The sequence below is a fragment of the Monopterus albus genome, unplaced genomic scaffold, assembly GCF_001952655.1.
Source record: "Monopterus albus unplaced genomic scaffold, M_albus_1.0 scaffold8.1, whole genome shotgun sequence".
Classification (NCBI taxonomy): Eukaryota; Metazoa; Chordata; class Actinopteri; order Synbranchiformes; family Synbranchidae; genus Monopterus; species Monopterus albus.
The window spans coordinates 131,171-136,621 of NW_018127888.1; the positions used below are offsets into that span (position 1 = coordinate 131,171).

The 5,451-nt window shown below is 37.6% G+C and overlaps 1 protein-coding gene across 1 annotated transcript in view; it reads left to right on the forward strand.

Moving 5' to 3' along the window:
* The first annotated feature begins 3,487 nt into the window (after positions 1 to 3,487).
* The window catches only part of slc6a4a (solute carrier family 6 member 4a), a 14,776-nt gene continuing 12,812 nt past the window's right edge, over positions 3,488 to 5,451 (forward strand). Inside the window, exon 1 of the mRNA XM_020587647.1 lies at positions 3,488 to 3,659. The gene's annotated coding sequence lies outside the window, so the exon portion shown is untranslated. The remainder of the gene's footprint in view (positions 3,660 to 5,451) is intronic.

Below are 5,451 nucleotides of genomic sequence, written 5' to 3' on the forward strand. Positions count from 1 at the left end.
GATTGTCCTGCTGACCCTGTATTATTGGACTCAGATCAGCAACAGCCTGTCACCTGTCCTTGGATGCTTTGTGAGTTGTCTTTATTTTTAGTGGTAGCATGTCACTGTGGTGAAGTTGGAGGATGCTGATCCAGAAATAAAGGTGTAAGTAAGATTTCAAAATGCCCCTAAGAAGCACTGGCAACCTTTTGGTTTAGTACATAGTGGTATGGTAGTCTAGCAGTTCGTGATAGTATGTCAGTGGCAGCACATTAAACCTTTTTTTTTCTAATGACAACCAATTTTCCACTGGTTGCAACATCCACTGATGTTGCTATTTGCAAATTTTCATTAAAATGCAGGTTCATGGGGCATCTGGTGTAATAGAGATTAAAATGCATACTGTACTGTAGTTGCAACATCCACCGATGCAACTTTTCATTAGCCAGCAGGAGTACAATAAAAACTAGTGTAGCCCGGGTAAGGTGGTTGCCACATGGGACACAATTACTGGGGTCCTTGTAGCTTTGATATCCAGCAGGTCACAGTTTATTTACACCAAATAAAGTATAAGAAAATGACAGGATAACAAAAAATAAGGAGTAGCAAAAGTAAGGGGTAACAAAATACGGCAGTGGGCTCTGGATGCCCATGCAAACAAAATACAATAATATGTAAACACCAAAAAACCAAACAGTCACCAAAAGCTCACCAGCTCTACGTTGGACACACCGCCGCCAGCATCATCGGCATCTATAATACACCATCTTGTCAGACTTCTTTAAAGTGTTGATACAACAGAATTAAATAAGATTTGGGCATCTTTACTTACATAGGTTAAAAAAGTCACAGCGCTCTACTCTCAAGCTCAGTCCAACATAAAGAAGGAAGGGACCACAATGCATTTGGTCAAGTTTTGGTGGAACGTACACTTCTCATTCAGTACTGCCGTCTAGTGGCCAAGGTGACATTAGACCCCAGCAGCCCACTTTAAGTTATCTCCACATTACAACAACAAAACTCAACTGTTTTACATCAACAGGAAAACCATGAGCATTTCATGAAAACCTGAACCTCAAGAACCCCCCACCTTAAATGGAAAATAATTTGGTTGTCCATTTATCTCCCCTCACCCGGCTACACTAGAAAAATGACAATAAGCAACAGTATATCCTACATTACACAACCGCTATAGAGCAAGTAAAAGCTGAACATACTGTGGGAAGTCCTCTGCATGCATGAGTCAATATGACAACAACTTGTCTGCATTGAGAGTGACTACTGTTGTTTTTCAGAGTTGTCCTGCCTGCACCATTGGGACAAAGGAGAAGCTAAAGGGCCGTAAGTTAATAATGCCTGCATTAACATTTCCCACCTTTCCTGCCTTCTTGTGCAACCGCTACACAGAAAATGGAAGTAAATCTCTCATTCAGGGCAGGTCACTCTGCATGTCTTGACAGTGTGTTTCCATGTCTGCTTATTAGGTTGCCCCTCCATCTGGGACATGTAAAAGCAAAGTGTTTTTCTTTTCTCCAGTGAGTAGTTTTCTCTTAAGTACTACAAGTTCCATCGACTACTGTTGTTTGTGCAGATGTGGTGGGAAATGTAGAGGCCTTCAAACTCTTTCTGGTTTTCTCTTCTTGTGTCGGGCTGCGCTGTTTATTTTTCAGTTAGCCTGGGATCAAGTTGGCATGATGTCAGATGGGTATGGGAAACTGTCAGCCCACACTTATGGAGCACAGTAGAAAACATATGGAGCAAAACAAAAAAATCTAACAATTAGAAATGTGAAAGTATATTGAGCAGTCAAAAAATAAACTGTAATTATACTGTAATACCTTCCTTTACCTGTTCTTGCAAGGTAACTGATGATCTTTAGAGACTGCTAAATGATGATGAGCACAGGGCAGATATTTAGAAAAAGACTAAAAAAGATGCCTGATGCATTAAAGAAAAGAGAATTTTGAATCCATACTTTCTGCCTGGTCTGCCTTTTTGTTTTTAAGAACCTCATGGTTTTTATAAGGCATCTGGAAATCAAATTAATCAATTCAATATGGTGCTATAGCAAATAGAGCACTTGTAAGTTGAAATTCTTGAATGTTAAACTTTCAATATTATCCTAAAAAATCATCTGCTGATAAGACAGACTGACATATTTGTGTTATTTTTCATTTTATTAACTTCTTTATCAGCTATTTCACATAGAGATTAAAAAGGAAAGTTGGCTAATAGTGCTGAAAGTCTACTGTCCAGAGTCCAAAATGACCCAGAAAAACCCCTGAGAGCTGCCAAAGCAGACTCTGATAAGCACATTATTTTTACTGAACCGTTCCTGACACCAAAACTCCAGACTATAGGGTTTGTGTTTAAAAACAGCTAAAAGGTGGCACAGAGCCCAAAGCATAATGAGTTGTTAAAGCGAAAAAGTTACACTGAGCAGACACCTTGTGGGGATTTAATGGGAATTTCAGAGGAAAAAATCCTCATGAGCTGGTATACAGTTCATGATGAGGGTCTTTCAAATTCCATTATGAACTATGGTTTAATTACACATTCAGTGTTTACTTTAATGTTGCTTTAGGTCAGCTGTGTGATTGCAGATATAGTGTATGTGTCTTTGTGGCAGTCTGATTTCAAATATGTCAGAGGCTACATGCAGTCCGTCCTGGACTGCAAGTTTAAAGCACTATTTTTAAACTGTTGCATGAGCTGGCAAAAATGCTTCATTTGCAGAAGTAACTTGGGGGAGTAGTTACATCCTGAGAGTTGTCCAGCGCCTCCACAGCCTTGTACTGAGTACAGGGTGATTCAGTGACAGTTGACCTTGCACTAACACTAGCAGCAAGCTCACTTTTATATTTTTTCATATAGAGTAAATTGAGTTAAACCAGCTTTTGTTACTAAACTGTTATAACCCATTTTAAACAAACAGCAGTCAACTTGTAAACTGATCAAAGAATGTAGCTTCTATGATTTTTTTAATGATTTGACAAAACACCTTACTCTTAAATACCTAAATGGAGTGCAGGTGTTGTGTAAATGAGCTTGAACTGCTGGTTAAATGAAATAGAAGGTGACCCACAAACTAGGGGCAGCAGGGGTCAAAGCAGCAGTCACCTGAGGCAGCAGTAGCAAGCAGCACCCTGACACAGAGCTTCGCATTTCAAGGGTAGGACCTCCCCTCTGTGCAGTGTGTGTGTGTCTGCTTTAATGTCAGGTCTGCCATGACCACGCTACAGTATATGAGAGCTATGCAACACTTTATTCTTGCTGTCTGCATTGTTACTGTATCATAAGCAAACTTTTAAAAGTGCATGTCTGTGCTTGACTAATGTTTGTCCATATCTCCTGCTTGGAGCATACATCCATCTGTGCATGCTGTTTTTCTGCATGGCTGCGCGTCTCTGAACGCCGCATGCGTGTAAGTGTGTGTATGTGTGTGGTTGCAAGTCAGTGAGAGAGGGACAACAACAAGGGAGGGGGAAAGAGAGAGAAATGAGAGAGGTTTGAGAGCTCAATGGGCAAACACAGGGTCCTGATGTGCTAGTGCATGCTGTTCCTCTGGCACGTTTTTCCACTACCAAGGGATTTCTTTAAGTGTTGGGTAGAAGTTGCTGCTGTTTGTGTTTGTTTTAACGACCTCAGGTTTTACTTTTCCTCTGTTACCATCTCCAAAGGTATGGTATACATGTGAGTTGGGATAAAATAGTATTGGTGCCTTTACTTTGCTGTTCATTTTAATGTATTTACCTCAGAAGTGTCAATTTGTCTAAGGTTAAACAAAGTTTGAAAAAAAAAAAAGCCTCAACCAAATATCTGCATTAGTATTTTGTCATGCCCTGTTTCTGTCTTCACAGAAATTGTGATGTTTTTGCGTTACTTTCTCTATATTTATCAAAGTCTGCTTAATCGAATATGTTTTTTATATATACAAAGTTTTAATATACTTTTAATACTGTTCATTTTAATGTATTTACCTCAGAAGTGTCAATGTGGTGACTAATGATTTGTCTAAGGTTTAAACAAAGTTCAAAAAGATAAGCCTCAAACAAATATCTACATTAGTATTTTTCTCACACCCTGTTTCTGTCTTCACAGAAATCTTATTTTTTATATATATATACAAGTTTTAATATTCTGTGATGGCAAATTGGTTTAAATTTTATATGATACTATTATTCAGAAAAGATGCTTTCCAGACTTGGTTTGTTTTATATATGTTGCTTCTTCATGTACTTTTTTCAGCCAGTGTTTAAATGTGTCTGCACATACAGATCTGATTTCATCGAGCCACTTACCATTGTTGTTTTAATTGACTTTTTATTGTGAGCCAGTTTAACAGCTGATATTGCGTGTGCTTTAAATTGTAGTTGAGAAAATAACCTTTACAGTTTGTTTTTGTTGGTTAAAATGAATTTACATTTTAATTCCTCACATTTCTTTTAAGTCACCGCCAAGTAGGAATTGTCTGATTTCCTTTAAGTTCAAGCATCTGAAGCAGCTTAAACTCTTCTCATCAGACCAGAAGGAGCATGCTGTGCTTGTGTCAGACTGTGAGGAATCAGAGGAAAATGAAGTCATTGTTGTAATGACGAGTTTATAATTATTTTCATCAGGAAGTAAAGGCACGGTTTGTATGAAATACAAATGTTTGTGTCGAATGGAGGTGAACCATCGTTTCTTTTTTCCCACTCAGAGTCCAGGTACACGAGGGGGTCTTGGTTTCGTGGTAGCCAGATGTTAGCGTGCCATGTAAAACTGCTGGACACTCGTTCTTAATTAAGATAAAGGCATTCCATGTAAATTGAGTCCTCCCACATTTTGGCATTCAATACTAAGTGAACTAACACAGTAAACAATCTAATCCGCTGTTTAGTATCTCTCTCAGTTTGACACGTGTGAAAGCATTTGTTGAATATTTGGATTTTCTGTTGACAATTAAAAAGATTAATTTGCGGTCCCTATAAGATATGTATTTTTATTTATACATAATAGTGTTCCTTCCTGTAGGGTCTAAAATTAATTAAAGTGTTTTACGAAGCAGCAGTGGAACAGTTTGTACTTTGAGTTTGAACAGTGGTATAAGGTTGAAACACCCTTATATTTTGGTCCATTCATTGACCTCTCACATAAGAATGGATGTAAGCATCAAATATCACTTAATGCAGTGATCTGGACAAAGATGTAGAAGTGGTATGTTATAAGAGTTTATTGTTTGAATTATATTTAGTATATCATGTCATTTAGTATATCATTGTTTAGCAGTTAAATAAAAAGCTAAACAAAAAAAATGCTCCTCTATATTTTTCTACACCCTATACAACAGATATTTGAACTGTTTTTCATCTGAAGCTGCTGAAATACTATTAGTAAATGTAGATGAAATAACATCTATATGTAATTTAACTTGTAATGAATATGTATCACTGTTTGAACTCATTTTAATAGGTAATAAATCATGGTTCAAGT